Here is a 26,936-nt window from a genome sequence, read left to right as displayed (position 1 = left end):
CTCCAATGTCAGTGTTCAGGTCTTTTGCCTCCCACCTGATTGGGAAATCCCTGTTTTCCACTTTTCGTTTGGTCATTTTTGGGGAGTCAGGCAGCTTAAATGTCACCAAAGTGCTGACCGATGTTTTTATCCGCTGATCATTGATCAATCGGCAATACGGAAAACGGGATAGCACAGTTCTTGCCGGCTGCCGGCAGCTGTTGCAGTGCATTGTGGGATTTGTAGTGTAAGTGGTGGAAGCACATTTATCCGTGGGCCAAGCTATATGAAATCATCTTGCTGGCAGTATAAAATTAGATCGTGGGCCGGAAGTGGCCCGCAAGCCTCGAGTCTGACACATTTGACATAGAGAAAAACTGCAGTACGGAACTTAAAATGTGTAGATCAATTGTTAGTACGAAAAATTATTTCTTATCTGATTACTTGATTAATTGATGGAATAATCAAAACAATACTCGATTAATAAAATAGTTGCAGCCCTACTTGTATTCAGAAAGCCATAGTCAAACATTAGTTTTCAGCACCAGTGGAGCTGTGAAAGGCCTTCAAGAGAAATGACATGCACCTCGAGAAATGTAACTACAGGTTCACAAAGACTGTGATTAGGCTTTAGATGTGCTTTCTGGTTACATGTGTAGGCCCCGTCACTCAGTTAACAAGCAGGAGCAACTTTTAGTGGTTAGCATTAGCTTGCTAATTAGCATTGGGGGAGGGGGGGGCATCCAAAATGTGTCCGCATACACCTCAGAAAGTATATAGCTGCGCCCCTGTTCGGACGTCATATGTCACGTAATTTTTTTTTCATCCTGATGCAATCTTCGAAGCAGCAGTTCTCTGGAGTTGTAAGCCCAGGGTTTGAAGCATGTATCGTAACTTCAGTTTCACACTCTCATCACTACCAGATGGATTATTTGCTGTTGTAAAAGCTCACCATGTTTCTGTACACCAGCAATAAATCTGCATGATCAGAATTTACACTTCGCCTCTGGAGTCTTGCACTTGAGTCCATATCTTGCCTGCCACACTGCTGATTATGAAAAGTGCATCACAAAAAAATATGAAAATCCTTAGCGTTTGAGTACCTGTAACTGTTAAAGTAACAATTCTTGGATGACCTAGACTGCCTGTCTATATGTGGTTTAAGCTTTGAAGCAGGAATTATCTCATGGGTTAGGTTACTATATAATTCAATTCAGTACAATCTTGTGAGTAATATAGATGCATTCCAGCAACTAGTAGGTCAAACAATAAAGCTTGTAAGATGATCAGATGAAATGATCTTATTTGTTTAATGCTGTCTTAATTTAAATTTTCTTCTTTTCAATGATTTGTGTTAGCTCACTAATAGCTCCTGCTCCTCTTCTGTTTCTCTGCCTCTGATTTCAGAACTCAGGTATTGAAAAGGCCTTCTTGTTTGACGTGGTTAGCAAGATTTACATCGCTACAGACAGCAGTCCAGTAGATATGCAGACTTATGAACTGTGTTGTGATATGATTGACGTGGTCATTGACATCTCCTGCATCTATGGGTAAGTCAGTAGAGCTTCTGAACAAACTTTGCTACCAACAGACATGTTACTTTGTAGCTATCAGGACAGTTACAGTTACTCATACAGTGGCCCTAAACATAAATTCAACTGCAGAAAATTGAAAGGACATCAATCTCTAGTCATGGCATAACAAAAAATTAATCAGTTAAAAAAAAATAAAGGGAGGGGGGTATATACACAACTCATAGCTCAGTGTTCCAACATACGAAATAAGCAACTGCTGTTGCAACTAGAAATTAATGAGGCAGAACACAAATGCTTGGGCAAGGGGGAGCCAGTATTACAGGTCAGGGGGGAGATATCATCTTCACACTCCGAGATTGGGTATCAAGCCCCAATAATAATAACTAGTACGCCGAATACCAGAGCAGCTGACCTGAAAGATAAGATCATGGCTAAGATGGAAACCTGGACGTCTGGAAGCCGACTACCAAGACTATGTGAAGTAGCCTCTGAAAGTCTACTAGAAGATGTGAATGCAGCACTACAGGCGATTCCTTATTCGGCCATCAAAGAAACCAATCAGTTGATCTTTGCTACAGCAGCAGTGATCCTTGAGATGCGTGGCTACAAGATGAACACTCACAAGAAGCAGTAGCCTCTATGGAAACGGCAACTAGAGGCTAAGATCATGGCAGCACAGAGGGAAGGTGTAATAAAGAAAGGGGTGCCTATGAAGTACAACAGGCTGTCCATACCTGAGGACTTAGAGACTGTCAAGCAAAGACTCACAGCCTTGGCTAACCATCTAAAGAGGTATACCAGAGAGATAGAAGCCAGGAGAATAAACCAGATGTTCTCCACTGAACCATCCAAGGTATACAGTAATCCCTCTCTACTTTGCGGTTCGCTGTTTCGCGGACTCGCTGTTTCGCGGACTCGCTGTTTCGCAGGTTTTCAATTAATATTAGTGTAAAATATTTATTGCGGTATTTTCGCTGTTTCGCGGGTTTTTGAGGTACTCCTTCTTCACATGCGTAGTACGTGTTTTACAGTAAGGTTTCAAGATTTCTTTATTGTCATATATATGTAAACATATAATGAAAACATATAATGAAATTTGTGTTCCAGAACACTCATCCAAGAAATACAAAAAACAGAAGCAAACAGGGGGGACAGGTGTCCTGAGGTCATGCAGCTGACTTGCAGCGCTACCTTTAGCAGAAGAACAGAAAGAGATACACTGGGATAGTTAGGTTCAAAAAAATCATCTCGTACTGTATTCATTATAAACACTGTACGAGGTTCCAAAAAACACCTCAGCAAAAGCATATTTGCACATTTAAAGCCAGGATAGCAATATGGTGGGTAAGGTCAGGTCAGGAGGGGATGCAGACGGAGACGAGAGGGTGGGGGCATTGTGGAGCCAGATGCCAGCTCCTAGCCAAAACAGTTTGCCGATAGTGATGGAAATTCATCAGCGGCCGTGGTACACCAGATCCAGCTTCACAAATCACAGAGAGGGCTGAGGGGGAGAGCGACCATCACACATAGGCCTGGAGAGATATGATTGCCAGCCCAAGGCCGGCTAGGGAGCCGAATTCCTGATAATGCAGATGTTGTTTTGGAACAGGCTGCTTGTTTTTTTTCCAACAGCCTTCAGTCTCACTGGGAACCATTCACTAATCCAATATTCCAAATTCATTAGTTACCGTCCTCACTGTGCAGAACTGAACCTTATCTCCAGATCGAACCCCTCTCGCCTGCGAGCACGTTCTACTCACCAACCCTACGGCTCAGGTCCACCAGGCTTTGAGTCTGAGTTTGTACGGCCCTGGACAGCCCGTCCACCTGGGTCGGCAGCCTCTGCAGATGTCGAACTGCTGCCCAGATTTTCTTGATTTCCCGGTAAATCAGGTATCCTCCGAGCCCAAACAGAAAAGATACCACTACCAAATGGCCGAATATGTAGGCGTCTTCCACGTCTTCAACCTCGAGGGCCGAGAAGCACACAGGTCTCCACGAGCTCCAAGAATCGATGACGTATCCAACCAGGTCTGTTCCACTCGGACACGCAGGCTCCCCTTTCCCCGATCTCATAGTGGAAAAAATTCGATCAATGGTGGTGAAGGCCCAGTTTACCAGATCCCTGTTGCTCTCAATCTTATTCTTATTCGGACAGTGTGTGAGAGACGCTCTCACAGCAAGTGGAGAGATGGGGAGGGCAGGGAGAGAGGTAGAACGCGACCATCTCCATCAAGAGCAGGAAGAAAGTAATGTATATATTTGGTGTATAAGTGTGTGGGGAGGTTTTATAAAAACTTGAAATAGTGTATAACTACTAAAATAATGTATAAGTATTCAAATAAATATAGCGTCCCTACTTCGCGGATTTTCACTTATCGCAGGTGGTCCTGGAACGCAACACCCGCGATAAGTGAGGGATTACTGTACTATCAGTGGCAGGAGAACAATATGAGAATAGCACCCCCACCAAGGCTGGAGATGGAGCAATACTGAAACAGCACATGGGAGAAGGATGCAACACACAACACCAGAATGCCAGTTCCAAGTCGTAAGCAGTCAGCTGAATGGGAAGAACAAGATCCAGGCTACCAACACCTACGCCCTGCCAGTTGTCAGATACCTTGCTGGGATAATAAGCTGGTCAAAGCAGGCCATAGAAGACACTGCTGTCAAGACAAGAAAGCTCCTTACCATGAATGGAGGGTTTCACCCCAAAATCCAGCACCCTGAGACTGTACGCTAAGCGGAAGGAAGGTGTCCGAGGACCAGTGAGAGTCAGAACCACTATCCTAGACAAAACAACGAAGATGCATGAGTACCTCAGGCAGCAGAAACCCGAGGAAAAAGAGGAGCAAGAGCAGGAACCATCATGGAAGGACAGGCCTCTGCACGGCATGTACCACCAGCAGATAGAAGAAGTGGCTGAAATAGAAAAATCCTGCCAATGGCTGGACAAAGTTGGACTGACAGACAGCACTAATCATGGCAGCACAGAAACAAGCTCTAAGCACAAGATTGATAGAGGCTGGGGTCTATCACACCAGGCAAGACCCCAGACGTTCCTGTACACTATGCCAGCCACTTGGTTATGGCGTTCCATGTATGCCCTGCCTGCTAGCATCTTGCACCTTCACCTGGAGTCTTGTCTGGTGTGCCTTGTGTTTAGAGTTTGTTCCTGTGCTGCTACGATTAGTGCCTCTGTACTTTCTTTCAGCTCAGCTTTTTTCCAGCCATTGGTAGGATTTTTTTTTTTTAATGTCAGCCACTTTTTGGGGTGGCTGTAGCTCAGGAGGTAGAGCAGGTCACCTAGTAATTGGAAGGTTGGTGGTTCAATCCCTGGCATCTCCAGTCTGCATCAAGTATCCTTGGGTAAGACACTAAACCCCAAGCTGCCCTTTGATGCAACTGCTGGAGTATGAATGTGTGTGAATATTAGAAATCATTTAGACATAGAAAGAAGTGCTTGTATGAATGAGGCATGTTGAGTGCTCAAATTAGAGTAGAAAAACAGTATATAAGAACCAGTCCATTTCTATATGCTGGTGGTATATCCCGTTTAGTGCCCTGTTTTTCCATGATTACTTATCTTTCTCCTCTTCTTTCTTGGGCTTCTGCTGCCTGTGTTACTCACTAAACACATAAATCTTAGTGGCCATCTTCCTGATGTATTAGTGGATCTTTGTTGTTTCATCTAGGATAGTGGTTCTGACACTCACTAGTCCCCAGCCTCCTTTCTTCTGCATTTTTGTCTTGATGTCAGTGGCTTTTATTTCCTCCTTTAGCCAGCTTATTATCCCAGCAGGGTATCTGATGACTGGCATGGCATAGGTGTTGATTGCCTGTGGATCAGTGAATCGATATGTCTTTCACTCCTGGCATACAGCTTGATGTCATCCATGTACAGCAGGTGACTGATGTTTGCCCCATTCTGTAGTCAGTATCCGTAGCCAGTGTTATTGATCTGTCTGAGGTGGTTCTTTTTTAGGTAAGTGTGAATCATGTCAGGGCCTTGTGCTTTCCAACTCGTCATATTTGAGACTCTTTGCTGGATGTCTACCAATGTGACGGTTACTTTAGCATGTTCAGGGAGTTTGCTGTGGTTGTTTTTAGATCCATTAGCCACTGAGCATTTTTTGCTGTGTATTGCATCCTTTACCCATCTCCTCTTTCAGTATTGCTCCATCTCTAGCCTTGGTGGGGGTGCTTTCTCATATTGTTCCCTAGCTACTGAGAGTATATATTGGATGGTTCAGTTTGTTTTCTATGACCCTGGTATATCTCTTCAAGTGGTTATCTCTTTTTCTTTAATACCGATCTTAAGATGAATGAAGAGTGGTTACACAAGGGCCAATGGCATACTTCCCTTCTGGCCGGGTCTGGAATATTCCAATTGGGAAAGCAGTAATCCAGTACCATATGCTCCAGCTCCAGTTGGATAAGATCTAACATGGGCTGTGCTTGGAGCAATGCAAATAAAGGAAATAATATTCCAAAATAATTTTTCAACAGGTGCTTAAAGTAATCCACAAAAAAAAAGCCTCCTCTGCATTTCTCATCTCAGACACACAGATCATTGCAGCTCATATTCTTAACTTTATACTTTCTCATTCATTATATTGATTACTTTTTCTTGATTACAGTTGTATTAGATTAGAATGATGCATGATTCATTTAGCAAAAGCAAACAAGAGTATCCTGGTATAGCACTCCATATTAGTCTAACCCATAAGAAGGCTGGCTGTTAGGCCTTATTCTCTTATCGCAGTTTAATCATCACGTTTTTTTCCATTACAGAATGATCACTTTCACTTAATTTGGCTACTTTTTCTTTGTTCAGTTAACCTACGAGTTTATTTCAACATGATTTACCATGAGCATATTCACATATGTATTTATTTTTTAACTCAATTCTTTAACAATTATTGCCAGGTGGGATATTAAGCCCTTTATTTAGACTGTCCCAGGAGTTTAAGACCTTTGGGGTCTCAATCTCTTTAACACTTGCCACAAGTTTTAGTTACATCATAAAGCAGATTTAATGAATGAAGTGAAACAATTTATGTTTTGCTACTAAGAAATGCACTAATTCCAGATTAATAACCACCTTATTTGTCCACAAAACAATTTTATTTAACAGGAATATAGCACAATTGATTTAAGTTTGTTAGGATTTGGTGCTGAATGTAATTAATTAACCAATTTTAATTTGATACAAAGATTTGTACAGATGTGAAAATATAAGTGCTTAGTCAGTGCTATAAAAACATTTCTGTCACTAAAATCAATCAATCAATTAATCAATCAATCAATCAATCTCCCCAGCTCGTCCAGGGGGCCCCCAAGGTGTTCCCAGGCCAGCCGAGAGATATTCTCTCTCTCATATGTCCTGGGTCTACCCCGGGGCCTCCTCCTGGTAGAACATGCCCGGAATATCTCACCCAAAAGGCACCCAAGAGGCATCCTAGTCAGATACCCGAACACTGGCTCTTTTTGATGCAATTTTAACAAATAATTGTGATCTTAATGTTGATCAAAATAGTCACGATAATCATTTTGGTTGGAATAGTAGGCTTGCAGCAAGTGGAGCTAGATGCCATTGATTTCAAGAAATGACAGCTCTACTCAGTGCACAATAAGCTCCACTTGAATTTCAGCACCTTGATCCTCTGTGAGCAGTAACAAGAGGGAGGGTAAGGATTATAAAGCATCAGAGCCACAATCCAGGCTGAAGTAAGGTAAATTCATAAGGAAGATGATTTCCCGAGATCAAATGTGAGATCACACCTTTCCATGGATACATGGTTGAGGAAGCTAAGAAGTTAATACTTTAAAACATATCATTAACTAATTTGTAGTGAAATTATTGCACCACTGTAAATCATAAAGAAATCATGGTATCATTAAATCCCTCATTTGAAACAGGTAAACTGACCTTTGTAAGTGTGTGCCTCATGGGCATGACCATATATATATACTAGAAAAGAATTGCTCTGTTTAAACTAACATACATACAGTGAAAGGTTTGGACACACTTCCAAACTATTCACTGGTACTGTAAATAAATTAACTTGAATGAGAATTAATTTATTTAAGCTAAGATGTATGGACAACTGCTCATAATCAAGAAAATAACAACAGGTTTCACAGTATGTTGCACGATGGGTTATTCTATTTGGCAGCTCAGACGTGCTGAACTCTAAAGAATTCGATTTCTTGTCAAAGTAAAATTGCTGCCCTTGTCAAAGAGAGAATTTCAGAGTAACTCTTTGTCTCATGAACAGAGGGGATTAACAGACTGGATAAAACAGTATTATAGACCTTGATGTGCCAAAGTAACCCTGAAAGGCAGTCTGTAGTCCTGAATCCCTTGTAGTTTAGAAAGGATATGCTCTATATTTTCACTTTAAAAAGCACCCCAGCTGGAGCTGAGTCCTAATCTAAATATGTGTAATTCTGGAGGCCAGGGTTCAGTTAGCATTATAAAGGGGAATTGGGTTTGTTGCAACACCAACATAGTGATCTCTCCACTATCATGAAGGTGTAAGGGAGGGGTTCCCAACCTTTTCCATCACAATGACCGGACAGTAGATTTTAATGGACTGGTGATGGGAGAGAGAGGGGAAGTGGCACTACAAGTAGGGGCGCAGCTATATACTTTCTGAGGTGTATGCGGACACATTTTTGGACCCCCCCCCCCAATGCTAATTAGCAAGCTAATGCTACCACTAAAAGTTGCTCCTGCTTGTAGCTGAGTGACGGGGCCTACACATGTAACCAGAAAGCACATCTAAAGCCTAATCACAGTCTTTGTGAACCTGTAGTTACATTTCTCGAGGTGCATGTCATTTCTCTTGAAGGCCTTTCACAGCTCCACTGATGCTGAAAACTAATGTTTGACTATGGCTTTCTGAATACAAGTAGGGCTGCAACTATTTTATTAATCGAGTATTGTTTTGATTATTCCATCAATTAATCAAGTAATCAGATAAGAAATAATTTTTCGCACGAACAATTCATCTACACATTTTAAGTTCCGTACTGCAGTTTTTCTCTATGTCAAATGTGTCAGACTCGAGGCTTGCGGGCCACTTCCAGCCCACGATCTAATTTTAACGGCCAGCAAGATGATTTCATATAGCTTGGCCCGCAGATAAATGTGCTTCCACCACTTACACTACTAATCCCACAATGCACTGCAACAGCTGCCGGCAGCCGGCAAGAACTGTGCTATCCCGTTTTCCGTATCAGCGGATAAAAAACATCGGTCAGCACTTTGGTGACATTTAAGCTGCCTGACTCCCCAAAAATGACCAAACGAAAAGTGGAAAACAGGGATTTCCCAATCAGGTGGGAGGCAAAAGACCTGAACGCTGACATTGGAGGTAAACCATCTGTCTCTTTTCCTCACTCGCGATGCGGGGAAAAGAGCGGATTGGTGGGACAGATATGGGAAAAGATGAAGAGGGAGACCTGCACAGGTGAGCTGACAGTGCATCACTGCGTCACACAGCAGGAAACGGTGCGCAGCAAAGTCCTGAAGACAGAACGCGTCATAAACACCGAAACACAGACAGGGAACTTTATAAGAGGTTTAAATCACAGCAGTTTCAGTCTTTTCTGGAGTAAATAGCTTCTGAGTTTGGTGACGTGCCTTATTACACAGGTGTGATTATCTGCCTGAGGAAATCTGTCAGTTCATAGAAAGTGAAGGAAACGGCACCAAACAATCGCACAAACCACAATAGTGTGATTATCACCAGGCTGTGGTTATAGTGATCGGTCTGGTGGCTACAGCTGATTGTAAGAAAAAATAGCAGCTGATCTGCACACATGAACACAGTAAATGTTGAGAGGATGTGGGTGGTCTGTGTGGTTTTACTGCACAGGAGTAAAACCACACAGACCATCTGCATCCTCTCAACATTACTGTGTTCATGTGTGCAGATCACTTATTCGTGGACTTATAAAATACGAGACTTCTATGACATAACTTACCGACTGTCTTTAAACGGGGACAGGAGGAGGGGAGGTGAAGGAGCGCAGGGGCTCCTAATCAGCGCCGCACATCTGTTATTGATCATGTCATATGCACAGCTGTTAAATACAGAAAATGCAACTAGAGAAATATTTTCCCACATCGTTTTGGCGCCCCCTCTTGTGCGGCGCCCCTATGCATTGCATATACTGCATACCCCCTTTTGCGCCACTGACTACAGGCCTGCTATTAATGTACTACTACTGTCATGTTACAGTGTGTAAAAACTCAATGCTACATGTCAGTAGAGTGCAGCTTGTCAGCCTCACACAAGTATGTGGATGGGAATGGGATGTGTCTTCAATGTGATTGCTGTGGGTGTTCTCCATTAGCTTTAATCCAGAAGGATGGGCTAGACTGAGATGTGAATAAAGCCTTCAGTTCTCCATCAGTTTAACTCCAGTAGTTTTTTTCTGTTGTATTGGTGGGAGATATAATTCGGTTAATGTTTTGGAAATAAAGGAATAACGCATGTTTTGTTAACTTGAGCTTAGATTGTTAGCAGTCTGCAAATATGTCACAGAAGTGTGACAATTTTGCCGCCCATTCATGGTCTATGAAGCGGTCAGCCATTTGAGTGCGTTTCTCAGAGAGAAACACTGACAGTGGCTGGCAGAGCTCAATTGCATGAGCTGCCAGTGACTTCCATATGTAGCAAGAGTCACTTGTGTTATACTTCCATGTTGTCACAAAGTTGTTCAGAAAAATGTGTATTTGGTGCACCTGTTTTGACAAAATTGATTCTTTCAGCAATATCATTCACCACCTGGTTGAACTCTGGCAACAGTCTCTTACATGCCAGTACTTCATGATGAATGAAAAAACAAATGGAATCACAGTTTGGTGCAATGTGCTTCATGTGAGTCATGAAGCCAGACAGATGGGCAGTTATTGCTGCCGCACCATTGCACACACCTACACAGTAGTCCCAGCTGAGTTTACTGTACATGTATTTATCCAAGGCCTTAAATATTCCCTTTCCTAGGTAGGGGTAGGTAGGAGACTGTAGGAGACTATGCTGTAGTCACGCGAGACTTTGTGAATCTCGGCAGTATCGTTAATGGCGGCGTGACTCTATCAGCAAACATTTGCGTGATTAGCCTTTTTTTTTTTTTTTCGCCAATTATAACTAGACAGGCTTAAAACCAAAAAATATAGGTAGTTTCTTAGCCTAACTTAAATTATTTTCAACAATCTGGAGGACGGTGAAGAGGACCTGGATAGTTTGCTGCGGTACATCGACGGGTGTTTTGAGCGAGTCGTCATGGGGAAAACAGACAAGACGCCGACTCCCTCCACCAGCAAAGCAACGCCGTCCACAAAAAGAAGCCGCCCAGAAGATTCCCCAGAGGCAACTTCGCCACCCACCACCAATATTGTGGACATTCTGGAGTCCATTAATAACAAATTGTCCAGCTTTGACGCCCGCTTGGCCCTGGTTGAAATCCTTCACAAGGAGTTTCAGGCCCTGCGGGAGTCAGTCGAGTTCAGCCAGCATCAGGTGGAAACACTGGCTGCTGAAAACGCTTGTCCTCAGAGAGTCGGTGAATTCCCTCACCGAGGAAACGACCCGGCTCTCAGAAGAAAATAAGAAAATTAAAGAATCGATTATCGAGCTTCAGGCCCGCAGCATGAGAGAAAATCTTGTGTTTTCAGGTATCGCGGAGAAGGCAGAGGAGGACCCGGAGGCTACAGTGAAGGAATTTATCCAAACTCACCTGAAGCTCCCGGAGGACGCCGTGAAGACCATCGCCTTCCATAGAGTCCACCGCCTGGGAGGGAAGCGACCCGGAGCACGCAGACCCAGACCGATCGTGGCCAAATTCGAACACTTCAAAGAAAAAGAGCTGGTGAAGAGCCGCGGCCGGGAGCTGAGAGGGACGGACTTCAGCGTCAACGACCAGTTTCCAAAGGAGATTCTGGAGCGACGCAAGGCTCTATTCCCCATCCGGAAGAAGTTCATGCAGGGAGGCTCCCGGGCTGTCATCGCCGTGGACAAACTGTATGTAAACGGACAGCTTTACCGAGACAAAAACACCACGCCATGGCTCTGCTGATCGATCAGGTGATCTGTGTCCATATTAACGTTCTTTTCTGAGTTTTTTTTCAACTATCTAAACAGTACCATTAAATAGTCTAAATCTGTCTAAGTAGTACCATTAACGCCGACGAGTCAGCACAGTACCGTGATCGTTTGTTTGTTTGTTTGTTCTGTTTTGTTTTCCCCTCATCTAATTTCATTCTTATGTCACTTAGGTCACTTTTTACACGTCTTTTTTCTTTCTGCACTCAGCAATATGTTTACGTCACTTACAATGCTACAGTTTACTACACTAACATACAGCGCAGATGCACACACACCAACATACAGCGCACATACACACGCACACATCAATATAAAGGGCACACGCCAACATACAGAACATATGTACACACACACACATCCTTAGTGAGCACACAACAGTCCATCAGTTAGTTTAAATATGAGCACACTCAGATTTGTCTCATGGAATGTGCACGGGGCTGGTTCGAGGGAAAAGAGACTAAAAATTTTTAATCGGTTAAAAGACTTAAAAGCAGATGTTGTTTTTCTACAGGAGACACATGTGTCCAAAACATCTGTGCTCACTCTTTCCTCTCCACAGTTCCCTCACACGTACTCAGCCTGCTATAACTCCAAACAAAGAGGTGTAGCTATATTGATTAACAAGAAGATAAACTTTAACATTAGCAACAGTACAATAGACCCTGAAGGTAGATTTATAATACTTAATTTATCTATACAGAATACAGATTTATGTATTGCTAGTATATATGGGCCAAATGTTGATGACCCCTCCTTCTTTCATGCTTTGTTCACTTCACTCTCAGATCACTCTGACACCACACTTGTAATAGGAGGAGACTTCAACCTGGTACTTAATGCAGATATTGACAGGCTCAGTACAGCAGTGAGTCAGAGGAACTGGCAGTCTGCAGACATTCTTAAACAGTACATGAAGGATTTTGGACTTTGCGATGCTTGGCGTTCACATCACCCTACTTTGAGAGATTATAGTTTTTTCTCACCAGTACACAAATCTCATTCCCGCTTAGATTACTTTTTAGTTAGCAGCTCCATAATGATGGATATCACAGACACTCAGATTCACCCTATCACTATTAGCGATCATGCACCGGTGTCTATGTCTCTGACACAGAAAAGAGTCACCCCACCAATCAGGAACTGGAGATTTAATACATCATTACTTAAAGAAGAAGATTTTATTAATTATTTCAAAAAGGAATGGTCAGCATACTTAGAATATAATGATATTCCAGGAATATCACCATGTGTTCTTTGGGAAGCAGGAAAGGCAGTAATGCGGGGCAAAATAATATCTTACTGCTCGCATAGGAAAAATAAAGAAAAAGCACTTGTGTTAGAATTAGAACAAAAAATTAAATCTTTAGAAACTGCCTATGCCGCTTCACCACAAGAACATACAATTATCAGCCTGAGGAAACTGAAACTGGAGCTAAATGAAATAATTGATAAAAGGACACAATTTATGTTGCAGAGGCTGCGTTTGGAAAACTTTGAGCATGGAAATAAATCTGGAAAATTCCTGGCCAAGCAATTAAAACTGAATAAAGAAAAAACAGCTATTTTTTCTATTAAAGACTCGACTGGTATTATTACTCATGACCCACAACAAATAAATAACTCTTTCAGAGACTTCTATGAAGCCTTATATTCACCACAGATTAACCCATCTGATACTGAAATTGAAGAATTTCTTAATAATATAAATCTACCAAAACTAAATGACAGCCAGGCTGCAGCTCTGGATTTACCTCTTTCATTGTCTGAACTTAGTGAAGCCCTACAGCATCTCCCAAATAATAAAGCCCCAGGCCCAGATGGTTTTCCAGCCGAGTTTTATAAAGAATTTTGGTCTGAGCTAGCTCCCATTTTTTTCAGAATGGTAACTCAGATTCAGAATGACCACATCTTATCTCCAACCTTAAACTCTGCTAACATTAGCCTGCTTCTTAAACCAGGCAAAGACCCCACACTCCCATCCAGCTACAGGCCAATCTCTCTCATTAATGTAGATCTTAAAATAATTTGCAAAGCCCTTGCCAAAAGATTAGAAAGTATTACTCCATTTATTGTACATCCAGATCAAACAGGCTTTATCAAGGGTCGGCACTCAGCCAATAATACACGTCGACTGATAAATATAATAGACTATTGTTCTATTAACAATTAGAGACGACAATCGTGTCTTTAGATGCAGAGAAGGCATTTGATCTGGTAAATTGGAAATTCTTACTAGCAGTTCTGCAAAAATTTGGATTCGGTTCATCCTTTTTAAACTGGATCAGAACACTACACAGCTCTCCGAATGCACGTGTTAGGACAAATGATCTCATTTCACAAAGTTTCAGTCTGCAGAGGGGCACTAGGCAGGGCTGCCCACTCTCTCCCTCTCTTTTTGTAATTTTCATTGAGCCGCTAGCAGCAGCAATCCGTCAAAATGTAAATATTAAAGGGATTCAAACTGAAATATGGACCATAAACTTAGCCTTTATGCTGATGATGTATTACTTTTCCTTGGGAATTCACAAGGCTCTCTTTTGAAGACTATCACACTGATAGATAAGTTCTCATCTATATCTGATTACTCTATCAATTGGAGTAAATCAACAGTTTTGCCTCTGAATTGTAATTTCCAGAGAACCTCTAGGACCCCACTAAAGTCAGGAAATATTAGATATTTAGGCATAAATTTTTCCGCCAGGCTCTCAGACTTGGTACGATTAAATCATATCCCCTTATTAAAAACAATAGAGGATGATCTCACACGTTGGAACAGTTTACCTATATCACTCATGGGGAGAGTTGCTGCCATTAAAATGATGGTTTACCAAAATTAATTATCTATTTTCATTGATCCCTAAAACCTACTCTTCCTTGGTTTAAGTCACTAGATTCAAACATCTCAAAATTTTTATGGAAAAACAAACCGTCAAGAATAAGCTTAAAAACTTTACAAAAGCCAAAACACAGCGGAGGTCTAGAATTACCAAACTTTTATTACTATTTCTTAAGCAGTAGATTGCAGTATATTTCAAAGTGGATCAAATCCAATTCATTAGACAACCCATGGCTGGATCTAGAACAGGCGTTTTGTGGAAAAATAAAAATCTCAGATTTACCTTTCATTAGTTCCAGTATTAAACATCATAACTGCTATAAAGTCCTTAGTATAAATACCTCTCTGACAGCCTGGTGGGAATTTTTAAAAATAACTAAGTCTTCACTCATCCCCTGTAAACTAACACCCATTTGGAACAATCCAGATATTTGTCAGAAAAAGAAAATGCTGAATTTTCCGTTATGGCGTGATAAGGGTATAAATAACTTAGAACATATTATCCAAGATGGAAATTTTATCACGTTCCAAGAACTTATATCAAAATATAGAATTGGCAACGGTAGATTTCTGGAATATCAACAAGTTAAGTCCGTCCTACAGGGAAGATTTAACCTTAATCAATTGAATCTAGAAATGCCTACTTGGGTAACAGAATTCTTAACCTCTGTACCCCAAAATTGTTATCAAAATTATATAAATTATTAATAAAAACTGATGATTCAGTTTCCCTCCCAATTACAAAATGGAGCGTGATCTTTCTGTCAACCTGGATCAAAATTTATGGACAGAAATATGTTTAAATATCTTCAAAATGACTAAAAGACCCCAAATACAACTTGTACAATATAAGATTCTCCATAGAACATACTACACTGGACAAAGGATGTTCCAAATGGGCCTTACACACTCAAACATATGCACCCACTGTACAAGCAATTCAGAGGATAATCATCTACACGCTCTGTGGTCTTGTGTACCAGTTCAGAGATTTTGGCAGAGGATTTGTGAAGATCTATCCACATGGTTTAGCTGTATCCCAACTTCCCCCCAGACTATGCATCTTAGGTGATGTCAGTGAATTAATTATGGAGTTAAATATATCACACATAGTTCTTACTGCCTTGTGCATCGCTAAGAAGATGATCCTCATGAACTGGAAGACAAAAAATAAACTATGTATTACTCAGTACAGAAATTTATTAGTAGATCATGTTAGTTTAGAGAGAATGTCTGCTTCTTCTAAAAACAAATTGGAGGAATTTGACTCTCTTTGGTTCCCACTGCTCAGCTCCATTACTTGTGGGGTGGTGGCTGCGGACTCTGCTCTGATGTGCTTTGTGGGGGGTGGGGGGGGACTCCGGGGGCCTGGGTAGCTGGTAGCCTCCTGAGGCTGGGGTCCTGGGGCGACCTTCTGGTGATGTCTGTGTGCCTGTCCTGGTTGATGGTGGTGGGGGCTTGGATGGTGCTGCCTTCGGTCCTGGGGTGTGGGCGGGGTGCTTGGGGGGGTGGTGCCGGCCCTCGGTCGGTTGGCTGGTCTTCCCTGTATGGCTTGGGGGCTGGGGTCTGGGGCCCCGGCACTGGGGCCGCGCCGGCTCCCGGTGGGCCCCCCCTGGCGCGGGGGGGCCTCTGCTGTCCCGGCCGCGCCGCCGGGTGGGGTGGGTTGGCCTGACGTCGGGATGTCCGGTCTACGCTTTTGGGGCCCTGGGGTGCCTGCATTGCAGGGGGGTGGGGTGGGGGATGGGGCCGCGGTGGGGTGGTTGGGGGGGACTGGGCACTGCATTTCCATGCCCAGGCCAGTATGTCCTGTCGCCTGTTTGTGTCTATTGTTGAGTGAATGGGCATCTAGGAGGAGCGGGCCGCCCTCTGCGGTGGGGGCGAGGGCGCCAACCTCGGGTGCTGCAGTGCTCCGGGATGCTGTCACCGCGGCCCCGAGCTCACCTCCCCCTGCCCTGTGCTGGGGTGTGGGAGGTCGGGGTGCCTATTGAGCCAGCGGACAGCTGGCTCTCTTCTTCCAGGATTCTTCCTGGTCATATGCCCCCCCCCCCCCTCCCCCTCCCCATACAAAACACACACACACACACACACAGAATACACATCACTCACAGATGTAGGATGGAGAGGCCACGTGGAGAGCTGCACCACCACTTGCCTCTCCGTTTTAATTGCACTTTAGTCATTATAACTCACAACACATACACACTTACAACCTGATACACATAGGACCTTTGGGGCAGGCATGTTACTCAGAGGTTGATGAGATGGGCCGCTGAGGTGGCCCCACTCGGATCCTCGTCACTGTCTGTCTCCAAATTTTATTTGCACTTTAGACATGGAGGGTTTTGGGGGGGCAGTGTGGGCAAGCACTGACGACCAACAGTTGGCGCTTGTGGCATAACTGTCCCCTCAATTTTAACTGCACCCTATACACTCATTCACTCACAAACATTAACACATAGACCTACAAGTTGGGGAGGAGGAGGGGTGGATGGGTCATCTTACACCCCGATTTCTTGCGTCTCGCCCGGGGTAGGGGTCGGGTGGTTCCTTGGGGACCGGGCTGGTGGCGTCCTGGGGTCGCTGTTGGCCCTGGGGTGGTTTCCACTTGCCCGCCTTCAGAGGGTGGGTAGCTATGGATGAATGTGTGTTTGTGTATTTGTCACCGTCTCCGTGAGTATGGGTGGGTAGCTATGGATGAATGTGTGTCTTTGTGTATTTGTCACCGTCTCCGTGAGTATGGGTGGGTGAGTGAATGTGTATGTATGGCATATCTGTGTGTGGGTAAGTATGTATGGGCATGTATGAGTATCTGTGTATAAATGTGTACACGGGTGTCTGGGTGTGTTTGTATGTATGGCTGGACCTGGGTCTGGGCCTTGTGCCTTGCCTCCTGGCCGCTCCTTGCGGGTTGCCTCCTCCCCCTACCCCCCTGGGATGGGGGTGCCTCGGGTTCCTGGGTGGGGCTGGGTGTTCTGGCGTGGGTGCTGGCCTGCCCCCCTTCGGGGTGCGGTGCGGGGCTGCGTTGGCTTCTTCGGCGTGGGGGGGGGCTCTGTGGAGGGTCGGGCGGTCCTTGGGTGCCGTGGGCCCGGGAGCCCTGCCGCCGGCCAGTGCAGGGGGCTGGCCGCTGGGGGGGGGCTGGCTTCTCATCGCCTTGGGTTCCCTGGAGCCCTCGCTCCTCGACTGGGGGGGCTCCGTCTGAGACCACCCTCTCCCGTCTGCTGGGGTAGGTGTGCGGTTGTCTTTGGACTGAGTGGCCGGGGGTCTTCCTGGCTCTTGGTGGGCTGCTGGTGGCCTGGGGTTCCGGGGGCTTTCCGTACCTGCCTCTGGCTTCTGATGGGTGGAGCTGCAGCGTTTTGCCCTCATTGGTAAGTACGTTCCATGACACAGACACAAACATGACACAGACACAAACGCCCACTCAATCACAACTCAACAAAATTGTTGGTGTGCGTAACATGCTTTGTTAGTTTTGTTTTTCACACACAAATTTATTTTTGCAAGTATTGATAGTATTTTTTTATATGTTAAAGTGATGAAGTATCTGATTAATAGACTTGTGCTCTTTCCCCTTTTTTTTTTTGCTCCCTTTCTCTCTCCCTTTTTCTTCTCTTTATTTTCCTCTTCTTCAGCCTGTCAGCTCTGGCTGTTACATAGTATGTGGAAAAATAACTCAGATAAATAAAATAAAGGGTTAAAACATCAACAAGAAGAGCCTATTGAGAACCTATAGAGCTCATCTTGAAATAGCAAATATGTTTGGCACAACAACGCATTCAGATCACAGTTCTGCTTGCAAGATCTACCAGACATGACAGGCTTTAAAAAAAAAAAAAAAAAAAAAAAAAATATTCCCTTTCCTGTTGGGAGAATTAAAGCATAATAGGTCCTCCTGCAAGTCATCTTGATTGATGAAATAATATCATATATAATATGAATAAAATCGCCTTGTTTTCAACTCCCCCACCTTAACTGTCTTATCTGAAAGAGGAATGTGTCAAAATTTGCTAATTCCAAACAGTTGTCCTGTACAGCTGAAAGAATCAATTCTTCCCTGATGTCAAAAAGCATCTTTGCCTTTGTGACATGATTAGCCACCAAATATGAGGCCTCTAAAGCAGCAAAGTTAAGCTCTTGCCTCTGACTCTCTTTGCCTGTACAGATTTTCTACTTGCCCCAGCTTCAGAGGGTGGGTAGATGTGGATGAATGTGTATCTTTGTGTATTTGTCACAGTCTTTGTGGGTGTATTTGGGTGGGTGAATGAGTGTAGGTAGGGATGTGTGTGTATATGTATGCACATGTATGTATTAGTTTCCTGTTGCCTCGGATTCCCTGGGGCCCTTGTTCCTCGGTTGGGGGGGGCTCTGTCTGGGACCTCCCTCTCCCCTCTGCTGGGGTGGGTATGCGGTTGTCGCTGGAATGTGCGGCCATGGTTTTTCGTGGCTCTTGATGGGCTGCGCATGGCTCGGACTTCCTGGGTCCCTCTGCCTGCCTCTGGCTCCTTGTGGGCGGAGCAGCAGCTTTCCGCCCTCGTTGGTAAGTGCATTTTGTGACATAGACACAGACACTAACGCAATCACAGCATAACGAAATTGTTGTTCTTATACAACCATGCTTCATTTTGTTGTGCCTCTTCTGCATAGTTATTTTTCCAGGTATTGCTTGTTTTGTTTTTTGGTATGTTGTCTTTTTTTCTTTCTTTTGTAGTTGCAGCATTTGAATTGTTTTGGTTAGTTTAGTGTTGCTCTGTCCCCTTTTTCTGTCTTCTCCCCTTTCTCTCTTTTTTTATCCTCAGCCTGTCAGCTGGAATTACTACAACATGTATATGTACACAAATAAATAAATAAAATAAAAACACAAACATCAACAAGAAAAGCCAATAGAGAGTCTATAGAGGTCATCTTGGAAGAACAAATATGTTTGGCACAACAGTGCATTTAGATCATGATTCTGCTTGCAAACATTGCCAGACATGAAAAGATTTAATTAAAAAAAAAACACTGTTTCTTAATCTACAGTACCAGTCAAAAGTTTGGACACTCTTACTGTTTATCTTATAATAGTGTGATATAGTCCCCATTTTGTGGAATTTGCCTAAATCTCAGATCTCTTGCTGCCTTTTTTCTGCATTTTGTTTTTAGCAAATGAAATACATGCTTGGTTGAATCTGAAAAGAAAGTATAGATCATATATCATAATTGTTCTGGGTGCTTCTTCAATGAAAACTACATATACCTTAGCATCACACTGCCTCTGTTTTTACATGTGAAGTGGTGTGCTTCAGATTATAAGCTGTTCCAAGATTTCTCCATATATTTTTCCTCCTGTTATTTTGCTACTGGTTGTTCCTATTTTTATCTCTTAACACAATTCTTTTTCTGAACTGGCCTGGCTCTAGATGTTTTGACATGACCCAATGTGGCCATCTCCCTCTGTTCTGTAGATGTCCAAGCCTTTTAATGATGCAGAGTGCAACACACTTTTTATCCCCCAGAATGTACCAAAATGAATAAATGAATCAAATGTTTAAAATATTTTCATTGCTGATAATGTTGGTCATGTTGCTTGCAGTGGTGGTATTTTGGCACCCTAAGGACGGCCTTTTTCACTTGCATTAAAAGGTCCTTTGATCACCAGCTGTGGGTCACAAAAACAGCTTCGAGATGCAAATCAATTCCAAGTATTGCATTGCAAGCCTTTATGTGCTTACTGTTCTTGTATTGATACACTCTTTACTATTTTCTATTCTTTCTGTGGTCAACATCTGAGTCACTATTGGAGTTCATTCTGCGCAAATTCGCTTGGCCACATGACCAGTTTTATAATGTACACAAGAAAAGATCTGAAATGAAAAAAATACGAAGAAACAACTGAGGTGCTGATTTTCAGGGTCTAAAAATGTCTTAAATGTACAGATGAGAATTTGCAGCCCTTTTATACACAGCAATGGAAAAACTTCCTCCCTGTGTACTCTCTGACCTGCTTGTTGACTGGGATAATAAAGGTGTGTGTGTGTGTGTGTGTGTGTGTGTGTGTGTGTGCGCGCGCGTCTGCATGAGAGAGAGAGCTCCACCTACCCTTGGCGTCATAGCTGGGGTTGTAACTGAACTAGGCCATACTTGGCCTAAAGTGATTAGTGTGACTATTTAAACCCATCACAGCAGTGTTGGGGAATATGTGACTAAGACCTAAAAATAGGACATTTGGCCCTACATACAGATAGATGCCAACAGCCTGTGAATTGTGTTCTATCTTAAACATCAGTTCATTTCCAGGAAATACTCGGTATTAAAAACACGGAGCTCATCCAGTATGACAGCTTGTTATGGGCTTGCCAAGCTTATGTGTTAAATATTTTTGGTCAACAAACTAAGTCAGCTCTGTTGCCAGTGACATGTGTTCTCTTTACATACAATGATCTCAAATTTCACAAAATTTACATTAGCTGTAAATGTTTAGCTTTAGCAGTCTCCAAACTATAGAGCAATACAGCTGTTCATAGCCTGCTAATACAGTGATAATAAAACATTGAATTAGTATTAGATATTTTTTCAGTTGGTTTGGCATATGTTGCATAGTTTCCCTAATCATATTTCTGCTTTATGTGTGTTTGTTGGTAGCAGTGCCTCAGGTACACATCAGAGTAATTCATAATTAATAGGAGCTCAGCTTGGTGCTGTCTGTTTGTCCTTGTGAAGTGTGGATTAGTTCCTGATGCGTGTAAAAATAATTCCAAGAGACACCGTTACAGTTCTTTGTAGCCAGTTTTATGAAATTCATTACTTTTTCCCCAAATTATCTTGTATTATTAGGAGGTTTCACAACCTTAAGTACTCTAATGAAACAATCAACTAAACACTTCATCTACTCTCCCATGAACACTTTTTCTTCAGTCAATATCCATCAAATTCTGACAAGATAAGTGTGGGCCTCGAATTTTAAATTAGATATGTGAATGCTTGAATCACTGTTCAGTGAAATGACTGTTCATCTGATAACAGCTGCTCTGCACTGTTTCAGTTACAAAAGAGACCATGCATTCTGCAAATGCTTGCAACAGCTCTGATGCTAGTACACAGCTACTTTGTTCAATGGATACAGCCTGGAAGTTACACACTGACCAATAAGAATGCACACTGCACTTGTCATATTTATATTTCTTGTAAATCCAGACAGTGCACTTTATATTCAGGTTAAATCACTGCTGCTTCTGTATTGCAGATTTTTCATTAAACTGTACAGCACACATATTTTGTATCTTTCACAGTACTGGCCATATACTCAAGACATGACAAGCTTTATTATTTATTTGGCATTTTGGCATGTTCTGATATTAAGAATTAATGTCATGGTGAGCTTGTACAGTATATACTGTGAAATAAAAACTTCCATGTGGTTCATAAGGAGTTGAAAGCCTGACTCCAGTAAGACAGAACTGATATTCATCATGTGGAGCATGTTATAGGGCAGCACGATGGCGTGGTGGTTAGCACTGCTACCTCACAGCTAGAGGAACATCTAGAAGGCCTGGGTTCGATTCCACTTTGGCCCGGGCCTCTCATTATGTGGAGTTTACATGTTTTCCACCATGTCTGCATGGGTTTCCTCCCACAGTCCAAAGCCATGGTTAGGTTAACTGGTCACTCCAAATTGCCCATAGGTGTGAATGGTTGTCTGTCTCTCTGTGTTGGCCCTGCAACAGGCTGGTGACCTGTACAGGTGTACACCCCCCCCCCCCCCCCCCCCCATGACCCTGAACAGGATAAGAGAATGGATTGATGGAATTTATTATATTTAGTTTGCAGCATGTATTTTCTATCAAATTCATCCTTCTCTGCTTGTTAAAATTCACTGACTTTTAAACTGCTCCTACAGCTTCCTTTGTCTTCTCTCTCCACCTTTCTCTATACATTTTGAAAGTTATAAAATCAGGAGTCTTTTTACCTGAATGGCAGCCACAGTGTGCCTTCTTCCAAATACAGCTGATACAGCTTCTTGTCCAAAACAAGAAGCTGTATCAGGGGGCTGAACTGAAAATGCTCCCTTAGTAAAAGTTCACCCTGTGACTTATTATTTTGTGTAAAATATAATAAAATAAGTTCAGCTAAGCTGTTTTTCCTGTGTTCTTTCCTTCAGTCTGCCAAACAGTGAAGCTGGTTTACCCTATGACAAGGAGTCTATGGCCATCATTCACCTGAACAACACCACAGTCATATACCTGAAAGAGGTCACCCGATTTCTTGCCATGGTCTGCTTCCTCCGCAAGGAAAGCATTGATAGGAAAGGTCAGTTCATTAATATTTGGTACATTTATAAGCATGTCAGAAAGCCACATGGCTGTAATTCTTTACCATGCTGCCTTTTCTTCAGCTAAAAATAAATCAATGTCATGGAAGTAGACAGTTAACTAGCAGCATGTTCTTATTCTCAGCTCAATATACAATGGCAATTGGTCAGTACCCCCTTCTAGTCACATTTTAAAGTGCTACCCATTAGGGTAATTTTTATTGTGCAAAGTAGTGCTAAATTGAGTGCAGGATAAGGGAGTATAAAAATGCACAAAAAAAAAATTTGCTCCAGAGGCAGCCCCATCTGCACATCTCCAGAGTGGAATTTAACTACTTCCAAATCTTAACATTACTCTTTCACCCAGAAAACATGATATATGGTGCCATTAAAAAGTATTTGCTCCCTTTGTAATTTCTATTTTTTCTTTGCATATTTTTTTTACACTAACTTCAGATTATCAAACAAATTTTAATATTAGTCAAAGAAATGTAGTTTTAAAATGATGGTTTCACTTATTAAGGTTATATTATGAATTCATTGTGAACCCTTTTTTTTTTTTTTTTTTTTTTGAAAGCTGATTTCAGTTTTACTAGGCACACCCAGGCCTGATTACTCCCAGACCTGTAGAATCAAGAAATCCCTTAGAACCTGATTGACAAAGTGAAGTAAGTTAAAAAATCTCAAAAAGGAACACATCATGTCATTATCTAAAGAAACTCGAGAACAGATATGAAACAAAGTCATTAACATCTATCTATCTGGAAATGGTTACAAAACCATTCCTAGGGCTTTGACGCTCCATCAAATCACAGTGAGAGCTAGGGCTTCATAAATTGATTATTTTAGTAATCAAGTATTCTATCAATTATTCCATCGATTAATTGAGTAATTGGATAAGAAATACTTTTTAAATTAACAGTTTATCTGCATATTTTAACTTTTTTAACTTTACTGCAGTTTTTCGCCGTGTGAACACGGTGGATGGAGCAGCTAGAAAGTTCTCTTTTCTTCACCTTATCACTTGCTGATCAGGTGCTTGATGAAGGATCTCCAGCTGTTTCCCAGTAAAGATTTTAATGATGTGTCACGGTGAGAGGCTGCGTGCGGAGGGAAGGGACCCAAATGCAGGACAGACGCAGATGTAACTAAGACTGCTTTATTTCCAAAACTCGAGTAATACAAAAATACAAAAAAACTCAAAATCTCAACCAAGGCACAAAACAAACCGGAAGCCTGGGAGAACACGAAAAACAAAACACACAGCTTAAGAGGGGAACACTGGGAAAAGCAATGACGACGACGCGACAACGAACAAAGGAAGACTCAGGGCTTAAATACACACAAGGGGATTAGGGCAAGTGGAAGCAACAGGGGACAACAGGTGAACCAAATGAACCTAATGACAAAGGGGAAGCAAAACTAGATACAAAACACAGGGAACACGAGACTGTCAAAATAAAACAGGAACTGACTAAACATAACAGACGCAGACCTAACACTGAAAACTTGACAAAGGGAACATACACAAAAAACAACAAGGGAAACTAAACAGCATACTCAAACAATATAACTATAAGAAACACTAAGAAACCTCATATTTAAAGTTTGTTAAAGTTCTTCAAAGACTGTATCAATGTTTAAAAGAATAGTTTTCACAGCTTATGTTGTACAGATTTAAAATGGGTCTTTCTGTTTACTCCATTTTTCACTAATGGCTTTTTTGTACAAAAATATTACACTCTGACAGATTTGAATCTTCTCTCTGACAGGACTCATTGACTATAACTTTCACTGCTTCAAGAAAGCCATCCAAGAGGTTTTTGATGTTCGAATAAAGGTTCAACAGGATCGCAAACTCCTCAACCAAAGGAGGTGGAGTAAACTGACTCTGACCACTGGACTGCTCAACACCGCCCACTGAAAACTAATGAAAACACATCTGCCAACCAGCTGTACCAGAGTTGCACCTTGAGAAACAAGCAAGGCTTTATTTTAATTGTTTTCTTACTGTGAATCTTCAACACCCTATTTAAGCCAAAGTGTCTTTCACATGGCTAAGTATATTTACTGAGCAAAAGAATATTTTCTAGGAGCCCTCACAGACAGTGTATATAGACAATTCTGTGATATCCCATTTTGTATCAGAAACACAACACATTACAGATGAGATAAAAAAGATAGCAGTGGACACAAAGCAATTTCATTACTTCTGATTTGATTCTGTTGAACAAATCTCAACAGTTCACACTAGTCAGCATTAGAGTTCTCCATCAATACAACATTTAAAACCTTCCATTCAGCCAAAGACAAAGAGTGCCAAAGGGTTTTCCAAAAAAACTAAGTGGTTCTTTTGTTACAATCAAAAGAATGGAATCAGCATCTCCTCTCAATAGAGTATTTTTTTAATGGACGAGTAAGTCATCCTCTGAATGTTGCTGCTTATACTCATCTGAAATCCCGATTTTGAAACTAAATAGTCCTCTACATCTAGCAGCTTTAAAAGTTATAATGCAAAAGTAAGTAAATGAGATGATTCCAGTGTATTTCCCTGTTATTAAAACTGTTTTATGTCCAACCTCTATGTGTACTGTATGTACATTTCACACTGAATTTTTCACTTTTGATTCATAAGTGCACACAACTCTCCTCAATTCAGGTTAGACAATCTTCCCTTCTTATTTATTTATATATATATTTTTGGAACTCCATATGTAGTTTACATACATGATATAGACAGAAGCACTGGGCCACCTATGCATCACATTTACAGAAGCTGCTTGGTCATGAAAGCCCATGCCATGAAGCTCAATGACTCTGAAAGCATGCACAGCACATGTCCAGTCCATATGCATTGGAACATCAAAATTTCTTGTGTGATTAATTTTGTCAGCATTGGAAACAGTATTTGGCCAAAAGGTGTCACCTGAACATTCAGACCTGATCATCAAAATTGGGGAAGACAAGTGCAATGGCTGTGTTACTTTTACCAACAAAATGATGGTGATCAGTGGGACATTGTTCCAGCACAAAACCAAACACAAGATGACATGGACATCACCAGATGGGGCAACCGAGAACAAGACTGACCACATTCTTATCAACGGAAAGTGGAGAAGTTCCCTGCAGGATGTATGAGTTTGCAGTTTGCAGAGGTGCAGATGTAGCAAGTGACCACAGTCTTCCAGCATCAGCATCAAGGTTCATAAGAATAAAAGAGGACGGGACAGAGGAAGGCAGTTCAACTATAGCAAGTTGAAAGAAGATAAGATTAAGCAAACCTTCAGACAGGAGTTGAAGAACTGCTTCAGAGATACCCCTAGCAGAAGAGGACCTAAACATCAACACAGAGCCACCAACCCTAGAGGAGGATAAGGCAGTCATCAAGGCGATGATAGTAGTAAATATTAGGTATATAAATATTATTTAGTTCTGTAGCTTAATTTTGGTGTTATTTTCAATCATGCAAAGAATTTTTTTTTTGGAGATTTTCCTGCATGAATCCAGTGACTATGAAGAATGAAGGTTAAGTGAGTATTTTGAACTATATCTGTTTTTAGACTGTTAGAACTACCATTACTTTCTGAATTTGTTAAAACGTGATTGTAAAACAGAGAGGGAATCTTGTAATCAACTTTTCCATTCAAAAACAAGAGTTACTTGCTATGTCCAATCTTTCTTAAGCAAAACAGAATTAAAGAATTAGGGTGTGTATTTTCCTATCTAAAGGAAAAAAAGAGTTTCTCAAGACTCTCCTGTATTTCTGTTACACATTTGTGTGAGATTGATAGATTCTTAAAACATCAGTTTGCACTATATGCAGCCACAAAGACAAAGAGAGCAATGGTACTGCCCTCAGATGAGTCCTCATAGACACTTATACTTTGACATTTCGTTCGGGTTTTAAAATCCAGCGTTGCTACATAAGTTGTGTGTGTAAATTTTCTACAGGCTGATGAGCATGGATTGACTATAACTTTCACTGCAAAGGTTTTAAATTATGCAGTAATCTTTAAGACAGTAGCCCTTTACTGTTTGGTGATATGCTAACTGCAATAAAACACATATTATGATGGTCTGTCCCTGTTAAGTTTTTTTTGTGTGTGTTCGTAAACTGTAACTTCAGACTTTTACATCACACATCTTTTACGGTTTTTACTCACTCCAAGCTTGACACA

At 41.9% G+C, this 26,936-nt stretch overlaps 1 pseudogene; it reads left to right on the top strand.

Moving 5' to 3' along the window:
- LOC115777152 (ras-related GTP-binding protein D-like) overlaps positions 1-26,717 on the top strand; it is a 113,321-nt pseudogene extending 86,604 nt beyond the window's left edge.
- Positions 26,718-26,936: the final 219 nt, after the last annotated feature.

Source organism: Archocentrus centrarchus, unplaced genomic scaffold, assembly GCF_007364275.1.
Source record: "Archocentrus centrarchus isolate MPI-CPG fArcCen1 unplaced genomic scaffold, fArcCen1 scaffold_44_ctg1, whole genome shotgun sequence".
In the NCBI taxonomy this organism is placed as follows: Eukaryota; Metazoa; Chordata; class Actinopteri; order Cichliformes; family Cichlidae; genus Archocentrus; species Archocentrus centrarchus.
Note: the sequence above shows the minus strand (reverse complement) of the source record. Positions and strands in the feature narration are given on the sequence as shown.